Source organism: Hemiscyllium ocellatum, chromosome 26, assembly GCF_020745735.1.
Source record: "Hemiscyllium ocellatum isolate sHemOce1 chromosome 26, sHemOce1.pat.X.cur, whole genome shotgun sequence".
In the NCBI taxonomy this organism is placed as follows: domain Eukaryota; kingdom Metazoa; phylum Chordata; class Chondrichthyes; order Orectolobiformes; family Hemiscylliidae; genus Hemiscyllium; species Hemiscyllium ocellatum.
The window spans coordinates 29,916,057-29,929,680 of record NC_083426.1 but is presented as its reverse complement, the minus strand read 5'-3'; positions in this window follow the sequence as shown (position 1 = coordinate 29,929,680).

Genomic DNA, 13,624 nt, shown 5'->3' with positions numbered 1-13,624 from the left:
GCAGTTGTTGAACAAGAGAGTTCTCCTAGTGTCCTTGGCAATATTTACCATCCAACAAATACCACTGAAAATAGATTATCTTCCCAGTCCCTCAACGACCTGCGAAATGACAAATCAGTTTGGAAAAGGCAGCAAGATTTGAAAAATGAGATTGGCAACATTGAAGAAAAACATTGTTCTAGAACCAAGTTTTGAACAGCAGGGTGAAAATCTTTCTTATAAATGGTAACTTGCATCTCATGAATGCTGATTCTGCCTCATTGATATACTATTTCCTATTATTTCATGTACTGTAAAGAAATTTGACGGTGACAGAGCTAGAGGGTTTAGGTTTAGGTTGAGAGGGGAAAGATATGAAAGAGACCTAAGGGGCAACTTTTTCACGTGTATGGAATGAGCTGCCAGAGGATGTGGTGGAGGCTGGTACAATTGCAACATTTAAGAGGCATTTGGATGGGTATATGAATAGGAAGGGTTTGGAAGGATATGGGCCGGGTGCTGGTAGGTGAGACTAGATTGGGTTGGGATATCTAGTCGGCATGGAGAGGTTGGATCGAAGGGTCTGTTTCCATGCTGTACATCATATAAGTGGGCAGATGAAAGTTGGTCGCGTTAAGAGGGAGGGCACAGGAGGGAGGTATATGAAGATTTAAGGCATCATCTTGAATGAAAGGCTGAGCTCGCACCTCACTTTGTGAAATGCAACTTGGGTTGCTTTCCATTCTCACCCAATTCGTAAAACATCAATGGAAATAGAAATAGCAGGTTTGACAGAATAAGTTTTTTTTGTTCTCTCTGATAGAGGGAACTTCATATTCATGTAATTGAGACTCTTTGAAGGGCAATACACTCACACAATAAGGTGAAAGACACCAGTTATCACAATATTCTGGGCTTGGATCTCACACATTGATCGACTAAAAACATCCTGGCTCCAATCACTCTTGACCACATCAAACAATATTATAAATTAATCCAACTAGTAACTGAGGCACAGGTGATGTCTTGTGGGCTGGAAGGATTGATCCTAGTTATCAAAGGAGCAGTCACCTTCTACAGTTCCACAGTCTGCACAACGTAATAGAGCTGTCACTTCACACCTCAGAGTATAAAACATTCACACCCATTATCCTATACGCAATACTGTCTTTCTTGGGTGCTGTGGAAGTTGAGAGAGGGGTAAAAGTCTTCATTATTGCTGCCACATGTGCAATCTGATACAGTATGTGTGTCAAAGGCTAGAGCAACATATATCTGAATAAAGGAGAAAGTGAGGTCTGCAGATGCTGGAGATCAGAGCTGAAAATATGTTGCTGGAAAAGCGCAGCAGGTCAGGCAGCATCCAAGGAATAGGAGATTTGACGTTTCGGGCATAAGCCCTCATTCCTGAAGAAGGGCTTATGCCCGAAACGTCGAATCTCCTGTTCCTTGGATGCTGCCTGACCTGCTGCGCTTTTCCAGCAACACATTTATATCTGAATAAAGGCAAAAATCTGCATTGTTCATGTTGAGGAATACCCCTGGCCTCATTACCATGGGATTCAATTTCCCAATGTTTGGAGAACCCAGTTCAAATGTTATTTGTCTGCGGTACTCCTGCTGAATGATCACTAAATTGAGGAGGTGCTTTGTTTCTGATATTTCCCAGAGAGGATGATTGAAATTTTCCCAGTGGATCCAGGCACAGATCCTATGGTCATAGACACACACACAGGCCCAGCCGCAACCTCCAACTAATGTGAAGTTTTCTCCAGTTGCAGAGCTTGCACCTAAAGGTGCTCCCCATGACAATGGAGATAATAGCACTGTTGTAATGTCACTGGATAAGTAATCCAGAGGCCTGGGTAATTTTCTGGGAAATGGGTTTGAAACCCAACATATTAAGTGGCAAAATTCCCTTAAAGTTAATAAAAGAAAACTTTGAATTAAAAGCTATTTTAATGGCAAAAATATAATCATTGTCAATTGATGTAAATACCTATCTGGTTTGTTAATGCCCTTTAGGAAGGAAATCTGCCATCCTTATGTCTTCTGGCCAACATTTAATTTCAGCCCCACATCAACGTGGTTGAATATTAACTGCCCTCAAGCCATTTGCTTAAAGGACAATTAGGGAGAGGTAATAAATGCTGGTCCAGCTAACAACTTCCACATCCTATGAATTTTTTTTAAAATTGGATAAATGAGCCGGACACCCACAGTCTCCATGCAAACAAGAGAAAAGCAACATAGCCATACTCTGTCCAGCAGGGGAGGTCAGAATGCCATGTCATGATATTCAGCATCTCTAAAATCTGCATATCTTCTTCCACTGGGCAACCAAGGGCTACAGAATGTCCTCTCAACGTCTGCTTTCCATGCAGGTCATGCCTGGGGCTTAGACTGGAACTTTTCAGTCCCAGGCTACCATTAAAACTGTACACTGAATAACAGGAGGACACACTGAAGCTATGGATTAATAATGAAGATCATTGACAACTGCTGCACTGTGCACAGCAAGAATGTGAGGACATTCTTCAGATGGAACAGCACCTTCAGCATCCTACAGAATTTCAGCATCAGTCAAGGTAATACGTGAAGGAATTCTTCATGAACTTAATTAAATGGAACTCAGTTGCATGAAGTCATCTTTCACAGACTGCAAACGTTTTGATGCTGCTGATGCCAACATCCCCTGTATAATCCCAAATCCAAGTGCATCTTTGATCTTCCTATATGGATTATGCTGTTTAAAAGAAGTTTAATGATCCAAATGGATGGAAGTCTTATCCTTTCCCTCCCGTGACATCTAGGTACAGTTCCGCTGTCTGAAGCTGGGATGGAAGGTGCTTGTCCTAAGCTGAACCTGTTGGCAGGTTACCCCAGCAGCACCTGTGGCTTGAGAGCCCAAAACTTCTGACTGTATCCTGCCCAAATGCAGATGTACCCTCTTCAGCCTGAACTCCCACAAGTCGCAAGTGACAAACAGAGTAGAGATAGAAAGCCCAGGTACATTTGAAGTGTCCTCAGAGATTTCTGGGGGTCTGTATGTGGAACCTCCTCTGTCTTGGTACCTAATGGCATCACTCTGTCTCCTTGTGAGGATCAGGTGCTCACAGAAGGGTCAAGATGGCTTGCCATGTTGTTGGTACTGAGCACCAATGGCTAAAACAATAAAGTATGGGTCTGTGCACACATCCAGCAGACACTGGATATGTTGGATCTGGCTGTCATAGAATCAGAATCATAGAATCCCAAAAGTGTAGAAATAGGCTATTTGATTCATTATATCTGCACCAACCATCCAAAGAACATCCACCCAGATCCACCTCACTCCACCTTATCGCCATAACCCCACATGGGGTTTTTACCATGGGCAATCCACATAAACTACTCACCTTTGGACGGTGGGAAGAAATTGTTCTTCATGGCAGCTGCCAAACTGTCAGAGACAGCATGGTACCGATATCATTGGTGGACTCTTACTTGATTCCCAGCAGTCCTCTGAGTGCCAGCAATCCAGAATGCTTCTACCTCAACTAACTGCAGATACATGATAATAAAATGCTCACCAGAATCTACTCCTGATTGAACTCTAACTAATGTACCTACCAAGGTGTTTGTATCTGAGCTGGTGGAGGATGCCAGAAGTAGCTTTGCTGTAGTATCATCTTAGAGGTATGTGACTTCTTCCTGAGAGGTGGAGAGGGAGACAATGTCGTGAGGGGCTGGTCTCTTCATGGAGACAGTATGCAGATGTAACTGATGCCTGCAGTATATCAGAAAGAGAATGAATTGTGAAATAAGGGTAGAAGCTTGAGTATGTTAAGAGTACATTCACAGTGGCTATAAAGGAAGAGTAACGCAACACTTGACAGTGAATCTTACTTGGTTGCTGTGACATGGCATCATCATATGAGTGGTCATGGTCCTTCCTGCTGAGGCAAGAATTCTGTTTATAGAGGAGATAGATGTTGGCCAACCCATTGTACATCTTAGCTCTTTCACCCCTAATCTGGGATGTGTTCTCCAGGAATGAGAGATAGGAAGGGGGTGAATCTGCAGCTGTATTTCCCAACATTACAGCAATTGTACTTAAGAAATACTTCATTGGCCTTAAGTGCTTTAAATACCCATGATTGTGTCAGATACAACATAAATGCATTCTTCATTTAAAATTGATTTTCAGATCAGAACTGGATGACTAATTCTGCACTCTGTTTTGCTATCCTGATGCACTCTGTCTGGTACAATCTGCCTTTATAGCATGCAAAACAACACTTTTCACTGCATCTCGTTACATGTAACAACAGTAAATAAATCAATCAAGTTTTCCATTCCAATGAAAAATAATTGAAAGTCTTTCAAGTTTACAGAGATTTACGTTTATATACTTGATCATGTAGACTGAAAATCAATGCAATTCAAAAACCACAGGGCTGAAGTGCTACAGGGAAATATAATAATTATTAAAAGAATTGGACATGAACAAAAGACATAGGTAAAAATGAGTACTGCAGATGCTGGAGATTAGAGTTGAGACGGTGGTGCTGGAAAAGCACAGCAGGTCAGGCAGAGCAGGAAAATTGACATTTCGGGCAAAAGCCCTTCATCAATGCCCTGATGAAGAGCTTTTGTCCAAAACGTTGATTTTCCTGCTCCTTGGATGCTGCCTGACCTACTGTGTTTTTCCAGCACCACACTCATGAACAAAAGACATGTCAGTTCAAAGATCATCAGTCTGCAAGATGTCCAAATTATAAGTATCAGCCGTATAAAAATGTGTTACTTACATCAAAGTGCAATGAAGCTAGAATTTCTCTTGATTAAAGTATATTGTTGTGGACTAAGCTAGACCAATCAAAACATTCTTAAGCAGGCAGCCCAGACTGTAACTTTGCAATTTGTTTTGGTAAACGTACAGTGAAAATCACCCGGATTAAGTTAGTAAGGTTGATTACTAGATTCTAAAACAGACAAAAATATATTCACAAAATTTCACAATGAAACACAAAGAACAAAATAAAGAACCCCTACAGAACTCAACCTATCCAGCTAGATTTAATTATGCTGTTCCGAATACACACAACAGTCCCAATAAGCAAACTCCCTTTAAAAACCAGTATAAATGGAACACGTGCTTACAGGTTGAAGTTGAAGGGCAGAAACAGAAAGAGAGAGAGCTTTCACACAGCTCCCTGTTGAACATCCAACCAGTTTAAGACTTAACTAAAACTGCTCAAATCAGCGAAAAAGCTGACCACTCTCCTTTCTTTATACAGGTCACTTCTAAAACATGATCGCTTTAGCCTGAAGTCTCATCTGTGTGTGTGTATATATATATATATATATATATATACACACACACACACACAAAAGGTCTCTCAAAATCCTTTTCATCTCTGTACCAAACCAGACTGATAGGAGCCTAGCCTGGTTTATTGCCCCTCTGAAAAAAAATCAAGGACAGAGTCTCGTTGAGCCAAGGAACAGTTTTTAGCAAAAAAGAGACTAGCTTTGTGACCATCAATACCAAAAGATGGCTTCATTTTTAACCATTCAAAACCCAGTTACGAGTCTAAACACACATATACACTATACTAACAATACACATGCAAACATGCACACCCCAAACAAATTAAGGCCACGGTACACCCACCACCAAATGCCTCCATATCTCATTTGAGTCTCAATAACACATCGGCAATCACATTTTTGCAAGCTGCCACAAGAACAATTGTCAAATTGAATGGATGCAACAACAAGCTTCATCTAAACAATCTGGCATTTTTCCTCAAATGTCAATGGGCTGTGATCACTGTATATGATCATCTCAGATGCATTGTTGGTAATATAAACAATGAAATATTAGAATGTCAACACCAAACTTAAAGTCTCTTTCTCCATCATTGAATATTTCTGTTGATGAACTTTCAACTTCCTGAAAAAATACCCGATGGGTCCTTCTATTCCCTTGTCATACTCCTGCAAGATCACTGCACTGACACCCACATTACTGGCATTGATAGCCAACTTGAAAGCTTTGTGTAATCCAATGTGGCGAATACTGAGGCAGTGGTTAACACAGTTTTTACACTGTCAAATGCTTTTTGACAGTCCACTGTACACTGAAACTTCTTGCCCTTTTTTTTCGGTGAGTGGAGCAGCCACACTGCTAAAGTTTACAAATATTCGGTAAAGTCCACTCAACCTCAGGAACCATAATACTGCTTTTTTTTTGACGATGGTGTGGGAAATTCCCCAATTACTTTCGTTGTCCCATCTTGTGGGGCCATTTGTCCATGTCCAATAACATGGCCCAAGAAGGTGACTTGGGCTGTGGCAAATTCACTTTTAGCTAGGTTTACCACCAAGCCTGCCTTCCGAAGTCGATTGAACAAGCCCAATAAATGTTATGAATGTTCCTTCCATGAATGACTAAAAACCATGTCATCAATATACACCATACAGTTGGGTAATCTGGCAATGACCTTATTGGTCAGTCTCTGAAATGTGGCTGGAGCGTTTTTCATACCAAATGGCATGACTTTGAACTGATATAGTCCATTTGGCATTATGAAAGCCGAAATTGCCTTTTTTCTCTCTGACAGAGGTACTTGCTAGTATCCTCTGAACAAGTTCAACTTGGAAATTAAGTTTCTTATTCCTCTTTTTCAACACAGTCCTCCAACCGTTGAATTGGACATGCATCAGTCTTTGTAACAGCATTGACTTTGCGATAGTCCACACATAACCATTGGGTACCAGCTGGCTTTGGCATTGTGGCTATGGGTGAACTCCAGTCACTGTAACTCACTTTGATTATACCATTTTGGAGCATGCGCTCTACCTCCTTCTGAACCTGTGCCAACTCCAGAGGGTTATGCCTATAAGGATGTTGCTTAATCAGAACAGCATCCCCTATCTCTACATCATGCACAATTAGGTTATTACTTCCCAGCTTATTTCCGCATATCTCCCCGTGTGATAGTAATAACTCTTTCAGGTCATTTTGATTTTCTTATAGAAGGTAACTCAATAATTTGTCCCAATTTTTGACAACTTCCTCATTGTCCAATTTGATAGGAGGAATGTCCAATTCAGAATCCTTTGAACTTGCTTCTTCCTTCTGTGCTTTAATCATCAACACCTTCTCCTTTTGCTTTCCTCCCCTATCAAAATATCTTTTAAGCATATTCACATGAAACCTGTGTGGAGTCCTTATCAAGTAAATAAAAGAAAATTACTGCAGATGCTGGAATCTGAAACCAAAAAAGAGAAAATGCTGGAAAATCTCAGCAAGTCTGGCAGCATCTGTAAGGAGGAAAAAGAACTAACGTTTCCAGTCTAACTGACCCTTTGTCAAAGCTTTGACAAAGGGTCAGCTAGACTCAAAACCTCAGCTCGTTTCACTCCTTCCAGATGCTGCCAGACTTGCTGAGATTTTCCAGCATTTTCTCTTTTTTGGTCCTTATCAAGTAGTTCACCTCACTCAATTTCTTCTCAATTTGATAAGGTCCACTAAATCTTGCTTTTAAAGACTCACCTGTTACTGGAAGTAAACCAATACCTTATCCCCAATTGCAAAGTTGTGAATTTGTGATTTCTTATCCACTTCCTGTTTCATTGTATGCTGTGATACTTTTAAATGCTGTCTAGCCAACTCTTCAGCTCTATTTAATCATTCTTTAAAATTTGACACATAGTCCAAATAGGTGGTCTCTGAATCCTGAATTATTAATTTCTCCTTAATCAATTTTAACGGTCCTCTTACTTCATGCCCAAAAATTAATTCAAATGGACTGAATTTGGTCAATTCATTCGGTGCATCTCTGATTGCAAAAAGTACAAATGGAACTCCCTTATCCCAATCATCTGGATAAACCTGACCATATGCCCTTAACATGGTCTTCAGTGTTTGATGCCATCTCTCCAGTAGATTTGAATTGTTGTATACCCAAGTTATCCATAACCTCCATGGATAGTTTGGATGCAAAGTTTGATACTTGATCTGACTGGATCTCTATTGGTAGTCTGTATGCAGTAAAAACAAATTAAGTAGCTCTTCTACAAATCTTTTAGCTGTGATGTTGCGCAATGGGATTGCCTTTAGAAATCTAGTCGACATATCCATTATTGTTAATAAATACTTATTCCCACTTTTTGTTTTGAGGTAGGGGACCTATACAATCAATCAAGACTCTTGTGAAAGGGTCCTCAAATGCTGGAATAGATATTAAAGTTGCAGGTTTTATTACTGCCTGTAGTTTTCCAATTAGCTGACATGTATGACACATATGGCAAAATTCAACTACATCATTGTGTAGTCCAGGCCAGTAAAAATGTCTTTGTATCTTAGCCTGTGTTTTCCTAACCCCTAAATGACCTCCAAGTGGTAGTTCATGCGCCACTCGCTGCACCTCCTTTCTATACCCTACTGGCAAAACAATTTGATGAATCTCTGCCTATTTCTCATCTGTTTGAATGGGTAATGGTCTCCCTTGCATTATTTGTTAAGTAATAACAGACAGGAATGCATTCACTTTCTTTTTCAGTAAATGTCTTTTGATATAACTGTTTTAATTCCTTATCTTTCTGCTGTAATTCAACCAGCTTAGTAGAGCGAAAGATGCTTGCATGTTTACCTATTTGCTCCTCCCCTGTTACACTTATCTGATCAAAAAAAGTTTCAGATAGCACTATGTCAGCTTCCTTATCTGTGCCTTTTGATCTCTCCTGCTACAGCTTTTGCTTCTGTGATCTTGTGATCACACAATCAGGGAAAATTCCTGGATAAACATTCTTCATGTCTTCAGTTGCCTGTGTCGCCACTAGCTTTTCAACTAGAGTAGGCAGCATGCCAACCAGCAAATCAGCTATATCATTTGCAAGGACAAGTTGTATTCCTGCAGCTAAGAGTTTGTCCAGTACTCCTACCAAAAATTCTCCACTCTTCTCTGGACTCTCTAGCCTCACTTTACATAACTGAGCACTTTTTGTCTCACCATGAATTCCTGTTACCAGTACCTTTTCCACAATAGACCAATAGGAGTACCTATCTCTTCATCCTTCAGCATCACAGACTGAGAGGAGCCGGTGTCCCTTAACATTGTGACCTTCTAACCTATTACTCCTGGCCAATGTGAATAAACTTTAGATTAGATTCCCTACAGTATGGAAACAGGCCCTTCAGCCCAACAAGTCCACACCAACCCTCTGAAAAGTAACCCCCCTGACCTATTCCCCTACCCTATATTTACCCCTAGACTAATGCACCTAACACTATGGGCAATTTCTCATGGCCAATTCACCTGACCTGCACATCTTTGGATTGCGGGAGGAAACCGGTGCACCCGGAGGAAACCCACACAGACACGGGGAGAATATGCAAGCTCCACACAGACAGTCACCCAAGGCTGGAATCAAACCCAGATCCCTGGTCCTGTGAGGCAGCAGTGCTAACCACTGAGCTACCGTGAAACTTGACCATTGCATTTATATTTTTTAAGCAGATCTGGCATTTCCTTCTGATCATCCTGTACACTCTGAGGCAGTTATCTAACTTCCCTTGTGCTTTTTGCTACTAGTCCAACAAGATTTCCAAGCTTGTCTGGTTTTCCTACTTCTGGCTTTCTTCTAGCCCACCAATACTGTAATTTCATATTGCCCACTTTATTAAAATGAAAACACTGGAGCTTTTCAATGTCTTTGTTAGTCTCAAGAGTTTCTTTTTTACTCTGTGGTAAGTTATCCTTATGATCTTCACTGAGATCTACGGGCTAAATTGCCCATTACGATAGATGCATCAGTCAGGGTAAATGTAGGGGAATGCGTCTTGGTGGGTTACTCTTTGGAGAGTTGGTGTGGATTTGTTGGGCCGAAGGGCCTGCTTCCATACTGTAGGGAATCTAATCTAATCTAATCTACCCTTCCCTTTCCACGTGAGGATTTCTCGTTGCCCCAATTTCTATCCGCCATGGACTGAAATTGATTCTGGAAGCCACCAAGCTGAGTTTTATGGACCAATTCATAATCATCAGCTACTTCAGCTGCTAACCTTGCTGTTTTAACTCTCTGCTCTTCCACTTGAGTTTGCATTACTTCCTCACTGAGCCTATCCTCAACTTTTATCTCCAACCTTTTAAGCGGATTTTCCTTTTAAAGTGTCAGTGTTTGAAGTTCAAAAGCTCTCTCCCTTTCTATCTCAGCTCTCTCTTTTTCCCTTTCTTCTGCTTTTAATCGTAACTCAAACTGTTTCACTTCTGCTGGCCTTTCCTTATCTCTCATCTCCAACTCAAGGTGCTTCATTTACAATTGAATTCTTGCCATCTCTATACATTCTGATGGTTTATCCAGCAAGTTTAAATGCTGAGCTACTGGTGTAATTACCTTTCGTTTCCTCACAGAAGCAGACAGTTCCAATTCCAGCTTCTCTGCTAATTCCTACAACTTGGTCTTATTTACTTTTTGCAAAGCTTCCAAAGTCACCGCATCCTCATCCAGAAAACATTTGGCGATTAAAAGAGCCATTCCGAACCCAAGCTTTGTCTACCCAACCAAACCAGCACCCAAAATAAAGACACTAGCACTTAGCACTCACTGTTTAAAATCCCGCAAAGAGCCCCCAAATTGTTTTGGACTAGGCCAGACCACTCAAAACTCTCTTAAGCAGGCAGCCCCCAGACCTTAACTTTGTAATTTTTTTTGGTAAATGTACAGTGAAAATTACCCAGAGTAAGATAGCTAGTTTGACTACTAGATTTTAAAACAGATAAAAATGTATTCACAAAATTATACAATGAAACACAAAGAACAGAATAAAGAACTCCAACAGAACACAGCCCATCCAATTAGACTTAATTTTGCTGTTCCAAATATACACAACAGTCCCAATAAGCAAACTCCCTTTAAAAACTGGTATAAATGGAACACATGCTTACAGGTTGAAGTTGAGGGGCAGAAAAGAGAGCACAAGTTTTCACACAGCTCCCTGTTAAACTTCCAACCAATTCAAAACTGAACTAAAATTGCTCAGCAAAAGAGCTGACCCCTCTCCTTTCATTTTACAGGTAACTTCTAAATATGACCACTTTGTCCTGAAGTCTCATCTGTTTACATATAAACAAAAAGCCTCTCAAAATCCAGATCATCTCTGTACCAAACAAACTGATCAGAGCTGAAAATGTGTTGCTGGAAAAGCACAGCAGGTCAGGCAGCATCCAAGGAGCAGGAGATTTGACGTTTCGGGCATAAGCCCTTCTTCATAAAAGCCCTTATGCCCAAAACATCGATTCTCCTGCTCCTTGGATGCTGCCTGACCTGTTGTGCTTTTCCAGCAACACATTTTCAGCTCTGATACTCCAGCATCTGCAGACCTCACTTTCTCCTCTTCAGACTGATCAGAGCCCAGCCTGGTTTATTACTCCTCTGAAAAAAACACCAAGGACAGTCTCCTTGAGCCAAGAAGCAGTTTTTAGAAAAATAAAGGGACAATATGAACAGATATTGCCATTATCCAATTTTAATGTTGTTCTTCACTTCTGATACTTCTTTTTAAAGCCGCAGTTCATTTTGTAGTAGATCCGTATTCATTTGCTGAATAGTCTTACTTAGCAGAAAAAAATAATTGAATCATGCTCTTTCACTGTGTTTTCTGCATTATACATTGATTAGATTAGATTACTTACAGTGTGGAAACATGCCCTTCGGCCCAACAAGACCACACCGACCCACCGAAGCACAACATACCCCTACCTTTACCCCTTCACCTAACACTACGGGCAATTTAGCATGGCCAATTTACCTTACCTGCACATTTTTGGACTGTGGGAGGAAACCGGAGCGCCTGGAGGAAACCCATACAGACACGGGGAGAATGTGCAAACTCCACACAGTCAGTCGCCTGAGTCGGGAATTGAACCCGAGTCTCTGGCGCTGTGAGGCAGCAGTGCTAATCACTGTCACATCATTAAGATGCAAATATTTGCTGAGTTGTTTTTCTAAATTTTAAATATGATCAGTATTATTGGAGAACTGCAGCATAGATTCAGCTTTCACAAATATTGAGTTTTTGTAATCCATTTATCTTTGCGGTATATCTGTTAATCAAAAAGTCTCACTAATGATATTTTAATATTGAAGTAACTCAAAATTAGGAATGGAGACTTAGAGGATAATTAAATTTCATTGGTAGAAAATTTAATTTAATAAATAACTAAAAATAAATCATTGCTGTGTAGTTAACTAATAATCCAGATTGATAAGGAAAAGCAATTGCATGCATAAACATAAGACCATTGAGTCGTAGAGATGAACAGGATGGAAACAGACCTTTTGTCCACCTCGTCCATGCCGACCAGACATCCTAACCTAATTTAGACCCATTCGCCAGCACCTGGCCCATACCCCTCTAAACCCTTCCTATTCATATACCGATCCAGATCCTTTTAAATGTTGTAATTGTAATAACCTCCACCACTTCCTCTGGCAGCTCATTCCATACATGTACCATCCTCTATGTGAAAAAGTTGCCTCTTAGGTCCCTTTTATATCTTTCCCCTCTCACCCTAACCCTATGCTGTCTAGTTGTGGACTGCCCCACCCCAGAGAAAAGACCTTGTCTATTTATCCTATCTATGCCCCTCATGATTTTATCAACCTCTATAAGGTCATCCCTTAGCCTCTGATGCTCCAGGGAAAACAGCTCCAGCCTATCCAGCCTCTCCCTATAGCTCCAATTCTCCAACCGTGGCAACATCCTTTTAAGAATCATCCTTTTCTGAACCCTTTCAAGTTTCACAATGTCCTTCCAGTAGGAAGGAGACTGGGATTGCACAATATTCCAACAGTGGCCTAACCAATGTCCTGTACAGCTGCAACATGACCTCCCAACTCATTGTTCTGACCAATACAGGAAAGCATACCAAAAGCCTTCTCACTATCCTATCTACCTGTGACTCCACTTTCAATCTGCACTCCAAGGTCTCTTTGTTCAACAACACTCCCCACAACCTTACATTAAGTGTATATGCCCTGCTATGATTTGTTTTTCCAAAATTCAGCACCTCACATTTATCTAAATTAAACTCCATCTGCCACTCCTCAGCACATTGGCCCATCTGATCAAGATCCCGTTGTAATCTGTCCACTATGCCTCCAATTTTGGTGTCATCTGCTAACTGACTAAATATACCTCTTACACTCACATTCAAATCATTTATATAAATGACGAAAAGTAGTAGACCCAGCAACGATCCTTGTGGCACACCACTGGTCACAGGCCTCCAGTTGGACAAAATGATACAGAGGAAAGGCAATTTATGGAATCACCCCTGGGATCATTACAGAAGAAGATGCTTTAAAATTCATAAGTAAAAATACTAACTAATTTAATCAGGTAATAGAAAATAAATGTAAACATTTGGAGCTTTTAAAAGGAATTAGCATGCAGAGCAGTGAAAATGTGAATATGACGCTATCAATAATCATGTTGAAAGATGTGTTGCAATTCTATAAAGATTCACTGAATTCCAAAGCAAGTTTTGGTTAAATGTCTCACAAACTTTCTTCTGGGGATAGTGAGTTAGTCAATCATGTCATCAGAACAGTTATTTTTCTCTCCTCTCAAAATTACTGTTAGTCAGAA